Source organism: Phallusia mammillata, chromosome 4 (genome assembly GCF_965637545.1).
Source record: "Phallusia mammillata chromosome 4, kaPhaMamm4.hap1.1, whole genome shotgun sequence".
NCBI classification, from domain to species: Eukaryota; Metazoa; Chordata; class Ascidiacea; order Phlebobranchia; family Ascidiidae; genus Phallusia; species Phallusia mammillata.
In genome coordinates, this window is record NC_137255.1 from 26,013,133 (window position 1) to 26,027,723 (window position 14,591).

Here is a 14,591-nt window from a genome sequence, read left to right on the forward strand (position 1 = left end):
AATATAAAACTTAGTTAAATTATGTAAATATTTTTCTGTGCTTGTATGTTTTTGATAATTATTATCACTTGTTGAAAACTGAAATGCTGTAAATCTATTTTATTTCAAAGTTCCACTAAATACGTTGCTGTGTTTTTGATTGCTGTGAATTGGTTTTAAACTTGAGCTGAGCGATGAATCAATCTACGTATACTGTTTAAAATTGTACTTACTTCTTGGTACCTTTTTGACACATTCGTTTTGATGTTGGCCTTTTTACTATTGCAGAGTCAAAATTTTATGTCTTAGCATCGAATATACACAGTAATGTTACGCACATGTGGCTGTTTTTCTGAACCCATGTTTTGCTCCTCTGTGATCCTTTTGGAAGTAATATTGTTAGGAAAGAGGTATCTATAGATAAGAAGGAACTCTAATGTTATTGGAATTACAAAACCTTTAAAGCCATAACCGTCAACATTTTGTAAAGTTTCTTACGTTTTATAAATAGACTGTGTGTTTTAGAGAAGTCCAGCACAAACGGCTATCGTTTTCGTTGCCACTTTTCACGTAATCATCTGAGTGTATTTGTGCTGCTCTCATCTTGTTTCACTCTCGACCGACACCACCCGAATTTAATAAAGTCGTTTTTTTCCAATTTCTCCTTACACGTGCCGACTGTATGTTTCGCAACCTTTGACGGACTTTGTTTTTTAACGTGGTTGAAAGCAATAGTTTGTTGTCATTTAGCCTAAATAAATCAAATGTGCTCAAATTTTGGGACTTACAGTCAAAATCTATTCGATTTGGTCACTTACTTTATGGTAAATCAGTTTTGTTGAAGTCTTTGTCTCATTTGACCACACCGACAGTTGCAAACTCAAATGATCTTAACCATAAGTGGAAGTGGTCTCACGTAATCATTTGATTTACAATCGGTTAGCCTACTGGTTATTGATATAACTCACTTATACGTTATACCTGTGCTTTTGTGATTAATGGGTTCTGGGTTGCTTTTGTAAAAACATTGGTGGTGCAGCGTATGTTACAACGTGAGCTGTCTTTGAATTTATGTCACTAGGTCGAAAAAACATAGAGACACAATATCAGCTTCCATCAGTTTGTATGAAACAGCGCTGTATTATTAGTTTGTGAGTGGAAGCGGATGGTGATCTGTTGTGAGTGAAAGCAAGATAAATGAACTATTACTAGATTTGCGTAATTCGGTGAACATTCGAAACGAAACAAGCAGGATCATTACGGTGACGCTCGTAATAAAAAACATGTACTCTGTACAATTGTTATCAAATAAAATTTGAATCATAGAAGAATATATAAAAATTCGTTTTCTCAAGCAAATTCATTGATTGTGACTTTGTGAAAATAATCACGTTGGGGACTTTCCCACCGAAGTTCTTAAAAAATGAGCGAACCAGCTGACCAAACGCAATAACTTCCTAACCCTATGACGTAAACTAACGATATTGATATCCAAGAACAGTTTTCGTTAACGGCACAAGAATTGATTTTTTTTATCCAGTATACCTTCCATTATCCAGTACATCTTCCAAAAATACAAGAACCCTGTAGAGCAATGAAGCGTCAGTCAACAAGGTAAGTGCTGTTTGCTTTATAAACTTTAAAGATTTACAAATACTTTTAGTGTCTGCATCTATATATGGCCACAGTATCCATTTTTCCCCACCATGTAGACCAGTGGTTCCCAACCTTTTTGACCTTGTGGCACCCTATCAAAGAGATAAATAGTTTGCGGCACCCTGGCAAAACTGGATCAATTTTATGAGGTTTCTGTATTTCAAATAACTGTATGAAATAACACAGGATGAGTTGTACAGTACAGCGCGCGTAAATAAATGTATTTATTAAAAAGTCAGTGTGAAATTTGGACTTGGCTTCTTGCACCAAGTCCTTAAATATCTTTTTTTTAGTTATTTTGTCCTTGGTGTATTTTTTTTCAATACAAACGTATCATTTTTTTGACGCAAGTAGAAGCCACTGTACATATGCTTTCAAACGCACCCCAGTTGGGATTAAAATTGGTACCAGTTTGTATTCTATCGCGATTCACAATTGACCATGTCTTTGGATCAGCGGCAGTTAAAGGATTAATTATAACATAGCCTTTTTTCGATTTTTCGACATGCATCATGCCTTTCGCTGTGCATCGTATCCCCGTGCAAAAGTTTCCAACAATGTTACTATGATGAAAGCGAAACGCCTTCTAGTGTTAAATGAAAAAGGAGTGCTTAGCAAATTATTACTGCTGGTATTGGCAGTCGGGACGGTTTGCAGCGCAGTTTATAAAATGTCCGGTAATTACGAAGTTAATCTCCCCCCACCACTTTGTGAACCGTGAAACGCAAAACAAAAACATGGAATCGGCAATTACGATGCGTTTCAAACTTTTCGAAACTTAATACGCACTGAAACTCGGTTAGAAATACATAAATTCCGCACTTGTTCAAGTTAAAGGAAATAATGCCGCATTATTACAATATCAATATCTCGCGGCACCCTTGAGTATTGCAATTGGCACCCCAGGGTGCCGCGGCACCCCGGTTGGGAACCACTGATGTAGACATTGTTGAAATACATGTGCTGCTGAGTATTGATAAAAACACCCAAGTCACTTACTTGGCTTGTTAGTACACCCAAAGAACATTTGGTTGGATGATAAGTTGGATGATTTTGTATCTAGATTCTTGACTTTTTATTCAGGTATGGTATGGTTGTTTTTCTGCAGCCAGTTGCACATAATGAGCATGCAAAGCGATCTCTTGTTTATGAAGAAGCACACGATTTTGAAGGTATATGTAAAACAATGTAGACTAAGTTTGTGCAACTATTGAAACTAATAACATGATTAAATTAAATCATGATTAAATCGTTATATTAATAACCAGTAGGCTAACCGATTGTAAATCAAATGATTACGTGAGACCACTTCCACTTATGGTTAAGATCATTTGAGTTTGCAACTGTCGGTGTGGTCAAATGAGACAAAGACTTCAACAAAAGTGATTTACTATAAAGTAAGTGACCAAATCGAATAGATTTTGACTGTAAGTCCCAAAATTTGAGCACATTTGATTTATTTAGGCTAAATGACAACAAACTATTGCTTTCAACCACGTTAAAAAACAAAGTCCGTCAAAGGTTGCGAAACATACAGTCGGCACGTGTAAGGAGAAATTGGAAAAAAAACGACTTTATTAAATTCGGGTGGTGTCGGTCGGGAGTGAAACAAGATGAGAGCAGCACAAATACACTCAGATGATTACGTGAAAAGTGGCGATGAAAACGATAGCCGTTTGTGCTGCTGGGCTTCTCTAAAACACACAGTCTATTTATAAAACGTAAGAAACTTTACAAAATGTTGACGGTTAGGGCTTTAAAGGTTTTGTAATTCCAATAACATTAGAGTTCCTTCTTATCTATAGATACCTCTTTCCTAACAATATTACTTCCAAAAGGATCACAGAGGAGCAAAACATGGGTTCAGAAAAACAGCCACATGTGCGTAACATTACTGTGTATATTCGATGCTAAGACATAAAATTTTGACTCTGCAATAGTAAAAAGGCCAACATCAAAACGAATGTGTCAAAAAGGTACCAAGAAGTAAGTACAATTTTAAACAGTATACGTAGATTGATTCATCGCTCAGCTCATGTTTAAAACCAATTCACAGTAACCAAAAACACAGCAACGGATTTAGTGGAACTTTGAAATAAAATAGATTTACAGCATTTCAGTTTTCAACAAGTGATAATAAATATCAAAAACATACAAGCACAGAAAAATATTTACATAATTTACCTAAGTTTTATATTCGGAGATTCGTTTAATAAATACAAGTCACAATACATGAATACGTCACAATAAGATCGTCAGATTGTGCTGAAAAAGAAAAAAATAAATCTCAAATTGGTCAGACCAAGTAGGAACTCGAACACAAATCGGCTCTGTGACGATTTTATCAAATAGCAATCGGAAAATGAGATGACGTCAAAGCCAACTCACTGACCAATAATGTAGATAAACAGGCTTGTGGTACTAGATGACGTCAAAGCCAACTCACTGACCAATAATGGGCGCTAGATAAGCAGGCTTGTGGTACTATGAAGTTGTGTGCAAGACCTGCGAGACCGTACGTGTTAAAATAAAACAATATAGACGGATATACTGATACACTAAAGTAAAAACTGTTTTGTAACAAATATGATTTGATGCTTTTATATAAACTTTTATGCCAACAAAAATATTGTGAATTTTGTGCGACTTTTGGACTAAGAATCAGAGATGGTTATAAGCGCAATATTAAATTGTTAATGTTTGAATTTGTTTTACAATAAAGTTTTTACTATGCATTTAGACTTCAACTTCTGATGAGATTCATTCCCGCTTTTGTGAACTTGTTATTCCAAACCCACAAAACACTGATATTGTGAACACATAGAGCCAATGACTCAGCACTTTCATCCGTCAGGTTGTTCGAAGACAGATCAAGAAATTCCATCTAAATATAACAATTGTTAAGTGATTTCAATAAGTATGATTGATGTATTTTCACAGAAAACGATTAAAAAAATAACGGTTGGCTGCAACAATTCAAGACGGTCAGACAAACATCAAAATTTGGAAACGGTTTAATGTTTTTGTGGATTACAAAATAAAGTGAGCCACAAACCATTCAAAAACTAAAAAGCATTTTCATGATTTGTTTTTCACTAGCATTCCTTGGTATGATATGATAATACTACAGCACTTGGCTAAAACACAAGTATTTCTAAGTATATTTTCATGATAACAATGCTAAAATATAAAATATTAAATCAAGGACTGTACCCTAGATGTTGTGAAATGCTATTGCTGCCAGGCATAGTATCAAGTTTAAAGAGCTCTTCTGGCAAATGTAATTTTAATTTTATTCCAACGTCCTATACAGGTCGTCTTCATCAGGGTAAAGAACACTGAATGCGATTAGTACAGTGCACGATAAACGAAGGAAAAAAGAATGGAACGCAAGCACGTCACAACGCAACGAAAACACCGCGCGGTAACAAACGATTGGGCCTCTAATCTTTTAGCAGGTGCCTGTAGCACGCTGGAAGCATCATGTCTGTTTTGATGTTCATTGTGTTGCCCCGTTGGTGAATATTCCATAACTCAAGAAATAGTCTTTTCCTGTAGTCAGGCTCCTGGGCCACAACAGACGCCACATTGAAAGCCTTGCGATACCGCGTTATTGAAAAGGGCCGATTTCTTCGCGTCGCTGTTGGCAACATCCCGTTAATGTTCTTTTCGGCGGGTGTTGAGTGACCTTCCAGTCTCCCCGATATATATTAACGGACACTCGGCGCAGGGAACAGAATATATAACACCAAGGTGCTGACTGGATCTTTCCGGTGACTTAGTAGCTTGCGGAAAGTATTGGCAGGTTGAACGCCAACCGCTACGTCGAAGTCACGCAACATACGCCTTAGAATATCCGTCAGTTTCGGTATGTACGGAAGTGTCACAAAACCCTCCGTTTTTGGATGGGTCACCTGTTTGGGACACGTTGCCCGTCGATCACGGAGAATCCAGTTGGGGTAGCCGTTATATTTCAAGGCTTTGCGCACCTTTGTCAGTTCCGCCTCGCAGTCGTCGCTATGAGTGCACAAGCGTCGTGCCCGATCTTCTGGGGAACGAACCACACCTCTTTTCTGGTATGTGGGGTGATGAGATCGAAAATTGAGATACCTGCCGGTACTCGTTGGCTTGTGGTAAACTTTCGAGTACAAGACACCGTCAACGGTTCTTGTGACTTGAACATCTAGAAATGGGAGACAGTTTACCGATTGGAGTTCCATGGTAAACCGAATGCCTAGTTGCGCCTCGTTGAGATGCCGTAGAAATGCCTTAACCTTGTTCTTAGCAATGACACAAAAAATGTCGTCAACATATCGCCGGCAAAATTTTGGTGGGTTGGCAAATGTTGATAAGACTTTTTCCTCAAGCGCTTACATTGTCATGTTTGCGACAACTACAGAGACCTGGGAACCCATCGCTGTTCCTTGAACCTGCTGGTAAAAGCTTCCCCTGAGTGTTAAAAAGGATTGCTCCAAGCAAATCCGCAAACCGTCCACAATATTTTCTGTCTTTCAGGCTATAGTCGTTTAAACTCCTGGATGACGCGATGTCAATCGCCAATTCCACAGGAACGCTTGCAAAAAGTGACACGACGTCATATGACACCATTACCTCTTCGTTAAACAGTGGCGGCAACTGTGCTATCTCTTGAACAAACTTGGACGAGTTCGAAACAGTCCATTCCGTATTGCCCACGAGCGGAGAAATAACTTTCGCTAGGTACTTCGCAAGATTGTAGGTTGAGTACCAACAAACGAAACGATTGGTCGCAGAGGGATGCCTTCCTTGTGGATGGTAAGCCGTAGATGTGCGGGGCGGAGTGCTATGCAGTTGATGGAATATGGCTTCAGAAATGCATCGTCTCTCTGTGTGCAATTTCCCCATGAACTTATTAAGGACCCGTTCCGACTTACGTGTTGGATCACTCTTTAAACCAGCGGTTCCCAAACTGGGGTCCGCGGTCCTTTAGGGGTCCGTGAGGCAATTTTGGGGGGACCGCGAAGCGGTTGCGGTATTTCTATAATCTTATTTGGCGTCAGTTTGTGCCACTAAATAAGTTTAAATCAAAGTAGAATTGAGAATCGACTGTCTTCATTGCGATACAATGGCCTTTATTGAATGACAACTATCAAAAATGCAATTGTTCGCGCACAATTGCAATGTTTTTGTCCTGTTTGCGATGTCACATGCTGTCTTTGGATGATTGTTATGCGCAATTTTGCATAACTAGCTAAAATCCTGCAAACAACTTCCGTTTTTATGAAATACACATTTAGGCTTAAGGACCGCGAGCCCTCGAAATAATGGCAAAGGGACCGTTTTGAAAAAAATATGAAAAAGTTTGGGAACCACTGCTTTAAACGCTTGTAAGTGGAAGTATCCAGTATTAAGTCAGACATTTTCTTGTCGTAATCTGGGCGGTTTATGATGACAGTACAGTTACCTTTGTCTGCGGGCAAGATCGAGATGTCTTCATTTGACCTCAAACTTCGGATCGCTTGGTGCTCGGTGTTACTGAGGTTGCTTTGACCCATTCTGTGTGTGCGAAGGCAGTTTGCAAGTTTGCCTTAAATGATTGTTTTAATGTGCGCGGGTTGCTGCCAAATTCCTTTCTCGACTGCTGCAGCAATAATTTGTTCTTTCGGTACCACCCGAGGTGCAGTGGCAAAATTAAGACCAAGTTGCAAAACCTTGGTTTCATCAACCGTCGGTTGGTAATCGGACAAATTCATGACCCAGTATCACGCTGTATCGCAAGGCCACCGTATTGATTTCAATGCGGCGTCTGTTGTGGCCCGGGAGCCTGACTACAGGAAAAGAATATTTCTTGAGTCATGAAATATTCACCAACGGGGCAACACAATGAACATTAAAACAGACGTGATGCTTCCAGCGTGCTACAGGCACCTGCTAAAAGATTAGAGGCCCAATCATTTGTTATCGCGCGGTGTTTTCGTTGCGTTGTGACGTGCTTGCGTTCCATTCTTTTTTCCTTTGTTTATCGTGCACTGTACTAATCGCATTCAGTGTTATTTACCCTGATGAAGACGACCTGTATAGGACGTCGAAACGTCGGAATAAAATAGTTGTTGTGTATTATAAAGTTGGCTGTAACGATTTTAAGAACAATAACTTTCACAGACATATCAATGTGTGTATGCAAATCTGTTACGTCGTTTTCGCCAACTGTTGTGAACATAACTTTATCCAGTAAAACATATAACAATTGTCCTGTGACGCAACAGTTAGTGTTCTATTGCGTGACAATTAATGTTTCAATGCGTGACGTCAATTGCCTGTGTACTGGGGATGTTGCAATCATTTAGTAACTTGCCTCGTGGTGTGCGTTTGTGAACATTTGACAGGTATAACTTATATTGAAGCCATCAATCTAAATACTGATACTTTTAATTACCAGCTAGATATTAGGAATACATTGCTGAAATAGATTAAGCTTCATTTGGTAAGTTTGGCTTTGTCATATAATGTGAAGTTTTGACTATACCATTAAAGCGAATTGTCGTTCCTTTGTGGTGTCCACGGTTTTTATCAAGCCACATTGTGTGACGCTTGCGTGAAAGGGGACTCGCGAAAGAAAGCGTTACAAAATCTTTAAAATGCCATTTTAAGCAGAAAACCAACCTACTAAATAAATGACCCCTGCTTTACAAGATCCTTTACAACATAAGACTAGAACGGTGGCTTTTTAATATACTTCCATTTTATATATTCTATATCATATTTTCCAAATTACTATGCACATCATTTGATCTACACATATGATTGTTTTTGCAAACAAAAACCAATGGGTCCCCACACGCGTATTTGTGCGGATTTACGTAAAACAAATTTCGCAGTTATTTTTAGATTCTTAAAGACAAATTATTGGCAAGCATTTACCGAAGTTAAAAAAAATTGTCCATATTCTTTTTGCATCATTATTGTCATATAATTAGAAAAATCACAGTACGCCAGGCCCATTGAAGGCGCTATACCGAATCAGCCGGTCACCAAGCATTCACCACCATATAATTAGAAAAACAATTAGAAAAGAAGGGATAGAATACTTTCAATGTAATCCCTTACTTTGACCTTGCTATTGTCGTCCAAGGTCAGTTTTTAAACACAAATTTTCGTAGAAAGCCTTAACAGTTATATTACAGACCCTATAAATCATCACCACAAGGGCGCCAACTTGTACCATCTTTGGGAACAATATGTAGGGGCGAAGCTCAGGTACTCGCTGATCTTCGAATTATTCCCATGTCAAGCATTTTTTGAATTCTTGCTTGGTTTTGGCCAGTTTTTCAGGAGATAAACAGCGAGCCTATGAATGCACTAGTGGTCCTGTTGTCAGGATGTGATGTTTGACGTTGTGTTTTGGTGGCGTGGAAGGTAGAGTGGGTGCTGTAATCACCGAAAATTTGGAAAGAAGCTTCGTGTATGCGTCTGTGTTTGAGGCAATGTTGTTCAGCTTGGGGGCGGCTTGCTTGCCGGCAATTGTGCTTAAGGTCGACAATCACAAGGAATGCGCGCGCAAGAAATCAGCACCATGGAGTGATCCAAAAACTTGCACCAGCGTGAAATTCCAGGAAAACCGGGTGCCATTGGCTGCTTGAAGTTTTTTACCACGAGTGCAAAACTTACGCTGAAACGCAGACGCAGGATAAACACTAATCTCCTCCCCTGTGTCAACCAAAAAGCGTTGACAGGTATTTTTATCCCACACATAAAACAAATTATTGATTTGGCCGGTCGCTAAAGATGTTAGGAGCGACCGCCTGGTAAGTTTCCTTGCCAACTGCAAGGTTTCTGACACTTGATAGCTTTTTCACAAAAACGGTCGTGATAAAAGCATATTCCAGGCTGCTTTTTAGACCGGAACGTGTAGTTTCTAAGCACTTCTACATCCCGTTTGTTGATTTTTGATATTTGCTATTCATGCCCTTTCACCTGCCAAAGCACATCAGTTCGTAGAGCAAGTTTCCGACGATCAGCAAAGCTTTCTTTTGCTAGAATCAAACGTATATCTTCTGGCAAAGCATGCAAGAATATATATCGAAACAAAAAGCAGTTAACATGACCACATATTAGAGATAGCATATCATCCATAAGTTGCGAGGGCTTCTTGTCTCCGAGATCGTTTATACGGAATAATTTTGCGGCACTTTGATATTCGGAAAGACAAAATACACTCAGAAGTCGCTGCTTAATCGTGGTGTATTTTTCTTCTTCTGGTGGTTCTTCTAAAAGTCAATCAACCTACTTGCTGTTTGTTGATCAAGTGACGCGACCACATAATAGTATCTGGTTTGGTCGCAGGTAATTTTCTTTAGGGCAAATTGTGCTTCGGTTTGTTGAAACCAAATCCTTGGCTGTTCTGCCCAAAAAGTGGGCAGTTTAATAGACACAGCGTTTTCTTGGTTTGTCATCTTTGAAGCAAGATAAAACGTATCTTGTAATCGACGGTCACCAATATGTAGCGAAGTTGATTTTATTGAGCGTGTCCGGTTAAGAATGAGCCGTGACACCGCAGAACGAGACACGTAAACAAAACGCAAGAAAATAGGCAAAACGAGAAAAAATGCGTTTCTTGCAAACGTAATGCGTGTCGTCACCACAATATATTACCTAATTAATTATCGATTCTTGAAATGATTTGTTAAAAATAAAAAAGCTACGTTGTAACGAAAAATTGTTCTAAACTGTGTTTGTAATACCTACAAGTTAGCCTTTAGTGACCCGTGGTCATCCTGCGGCCAAGCTGACAACGAGAACTTAAAGACCATTTATCGCGGCTTTCAAAAAGTTTATTTCTTCATCGTTATGTTAAACAACAAAGTTGACATATACGAAACAGAAGCACGTTTATCGAATTTGAATTACGTCTTAGATGTGAAACCTTCGCCAAAACTGAAAATGCGCTGACAGTGTACACACGTATTATGGGCTGTAAAGGTAACCATTTGGCCGATTAGCGCAAAATTCTAAATACTAAACGAGTAACCTACTGCAAACAATTGTTTAAAATTTCAGCACACTAGGGCTTGCATTTCTGGCCTAAAACTATAACCGATTATGTCGGGGTTTGAGCGGTAAAAAATGGATGAATCCAAAAAAATTACAAAAATCCTTACAATACCTTTCATTGCTCCAACCAACAAAGCACGAAACTCCTGTATGATGTACTTTAGTCAGCACATCCGTTTCAAAAAAATACGTTTTAGGGACATTTGGGTGAACCGCTGGGTCATTTAGGATCAAAATTCTGGAGGATCAAACTTAGATCAATAGCTAAAATCTGTCCAAATTTTTTTCATTCTATTATGTAAAAGCTAACGACATGACGACGTGACATCAAAAAAAGGATTACAAAAATGCTTTCTATTAGATATTCCAACTAAGCTAGATACTATATTGCAGAATATAGATAGCAATGGTCCGTCATTGTAACCAACATAACATTTTTCAATTTTTTATTGTCAACATCAGCAAATTCAGCTGCGCATTATCTTATTACTGTTGTGCTTTGCCTTCATTTTTCTTAAACTTTTTGGCTGTTTTTCCATGCTTATATGGTGACTGACACCAGGGGTCGCTGTGTATACTATTGTGTTTATCACGAAAGTAAGATTTAAGCCTCGGATTTAACATTGACCACATTAACCTACGATTGTTTTATATTGTAACACAATGTGTCAAACAAAGTCGGAAAATAATTGACTGCCAAGGTCCACGTGACAAGTTTTAAACTGCGTCACAGGTTTTGGGATCCACAAAAATCCTAAACATGAGTCCACTTAGGAGAGATATGTATTGTTATTTTCTTCGCTGCGTGTGTTAAACTTTTTAATTTTGTCTTAATATGTGAACGGGTATTTTGTTTTGTACAGTTCCAAGTTTTTGCATTTGTGCGGCGCTTAAAAGGTTTAACAAATTTGTCGTTCTGGCAGATAAGTTTTTAACCCATCTCTGTTTGGTTGCGTCTTCAGCTTTTCTGGTAGTTTCTGCCTGTTTGTCTTTTTTAAAAAAGTTTGCGTGTATTGTGGGGCAATTGTAGCAATGTGTATTTTGTATTTTTGCGTATTTTTATTTTCGCGGCACATCTGACACGTCAAGACAATTTTGTCTTTCCTTTAAAGTCTAGCAGCCTTAGATGTCGCGTTTTCTAAAAACAACACGCCCTAGCACTTGCGGAATCGTAACACTGTTTCTTGTAGCCGCCATTGTTGTACAAAAATTGTTTCCTATGTTTCGGAGCGACACCACCTTTGCCCTGAATTACAAAAACGTGTTGTCGCATGACTATATATCTGTGTTCGCTAATCCATAGAAAAAGACTATATATATCTGTGTTTGCTAATCCATAGAAAAAAAATCAAAGGACAGAACTTACTGACTTACTTACATATTTACTTGCATTAGTTACGTTAGACTAAACGAAGTTATCGCCGACGTTATACCTGTATTTTTTTGTCGTTTATATGTTTTATTTAATAAACCTTGTTTTACGTTCTAGTTGTTATTAGTCAGAATCGTCAGAGCTCTTCATTTTTGAGTCAGATCGCGCATATTTCCTTCTTTAACCCATTTTTTGCAACACAATCATTGGTTTACAAAATATTTGTTGTTTCCACTTTATCCTATGTACTTCTTGTGTTAGAATTGTTTTTGTGCCATGTGCTGTACGCAGTATTTTTTACGAAAATATGGATTAGGTTTTCACAGAATAGGAGGAGAACACATGATATCCCCGTTTCGAGTTTATTAAAAAAAACACGATCATTTTGTCACGAGCGATCGTATTGAACCCGGATTAAAATTTATAAGAACCGAATGTAAGTAATAAGTGATGAACAGCACTCCCGTTGTAAGAATTTTCTGCGCCCTATTAGTTGTTTGTGCAACCTCGTGTTACACGCTTCATTACGCATTGCACAACAAACGTTTGATTGTTGCGTCACACCTGCGCATGCGCCAACTGTAGCGTGGTTGATATGATTTCCAAGTTTTGTGTATCAGGGTTTGTCTGTTGTTGCCGTTTCGAATAGTTAGCGTTTGGGATTTATGTGCAATGTTGGCGGAGTTGTGTGAGCTAACCTAGTCTATTTTTTATTGCAGCTGTGAAATATAGTGGCAAACTGTAAAGATATATTGGATGGGATTTAACTGAAATTCATTTTTCGGTCGTGTGATCCTGTGCATTGCTGTCGTGGTAAGCTTTCTTTTTTTTCAAATGATTCTTATCTAAAGTGTTCGAATTTAATCTAATTTAAATGTAAATATTACAGTTGTGACATCCGATCGCCTGTAAACTGCACAGTCGTGTTGACTGCAAGTACATATTGCTGGTGAGTCAATCGTACGTGCGGTGACGTCCTAATGCCTTATTGACGTGTGATATGTTATTGCAGCTTTGCCAATCACTGAATTACCTCTGTGGGCCAATTATCACAGTTAAAAACTGCTTTGTTACGTAACGGAGTTTGCTCAAAGTCGTGGTGTCTCCGCATTCGCCAATAAAGGCATTTCGTTTGAGGGTGTGCTATTGGTGTCCTGACTGCGTACATTGTGGTAATTACTAAGAATGCAGAGGTGACCTGTTACGTTGTCCGAAGAAGCTGGCCACTTTTCCTGAGGGACTGCGTTACACCGTATTGTGCGAAATAAATTTGCAGGTCATGGGGTCATGTGTAATTTGGGGTCATGTGTAATTTGTTCCCTTGGTGCATTTCGTGTTAATGCAATTAGAGGATGTGGGGTTAATGAGTTTGTTAAACACTTATTACGTCATCCATGCTCTGTGGCGCCCCAGTGTTTGTTTTGCAAGTGGCGATACTCGATGTGTCAAGTGAAGGCTCGTGGTAGTCGTTGTTGGTTCGCGTGAAGGACAGAGGTGATACGAGGCCAGCTCACAATTCAAACTTTGCATAAACGTTATTACATTTTAAGCTATGTCAGAAATTGTTAAGCGTTTTAAATGTAAAAATGAAAGACTAGTGGGTATTAAGTGACTGCTTGATTTGTTGCGTTTAGTTTATAGGCCATTTAAACAAAAATCACCATATCGTTTCGACACATTTTTTCCCTTAGTAAGTACACCTGTTCATTGTTTAGATGAAGATGCATTAAACCATAATGCCTCTTTTATATACATTTGAGATATATTTACTATTGCTGGATTGCCCCACATACAGTTATACAACGGCAGTATGCTATACAACACACACAAGATTGAAGCATTGTTAGATTGTGCGCGAACAACCGCCTTTCTTTTGTTACATAGAGTAGCATTGCTCGGCTATAGGCAGTCCAGTCGGGGTCAACTTGCGGACGTCTGTTTGACAAGCACAGGTATAAGAACTTGTAAAAGCAAAAAGAAATTGGGGAAATCTGATTGCCGTTGGTTACAATTGCCGTAATAGTGAAAAAGTTCGAGGAAAACTCAATGGTTACACAAACGCAGTTTGTTTGCAAAAATACCGAAGCCCGTTAATCACTTAGGGCAAAACCTGTTTTAAATTTACAATAAATTTTATTCAATTCAATATTTTATTTACAACGGTTTGAGATTTAAACAGTTGCATAAACAATTATACGATAAGACCCTCCGCTAAACGGGCTCTTTTTGCTGTGAAACCGGAACCAATTTAATTGCCAACTCCTAGTTTAATTTAGTTTAAACTCACTTCCTAACTCCCATTTTCGGACACAAGAAAAGTTATTGAGAGATTTTAGCGAAATTACTAATACGTACGGGCAGATAAATAAAACGTGTTACAGGCACATTAACACCTTTTTTGTCGATACGTAAAACAACTTAAGGAATGGTACATGAAATTGTATAGCATTTGTCACAGTGTAAAATCAAGCAAAATCCTCCAATGAGGAAGTAAACTTGTGCAACAGTGTGCATAGGTTATTTTTTTACAAGTGGCACATGCAGTGACAAAAAG

General features: G+C 38.5%; 1 pseudogene; it reads right to left on the reverse strand.

Moving 5' to 3' along the window:
• Window positions 1-5,466: 5,466 nt before the first annotated feature.
• On the reverse strand, window positions 5,467-6,519 carry LOC145223689 (uncharacterized; annotated as a pseudogene).
• Window positions 6,520-14,591: the final 8,072 nt, after the last annotated feature.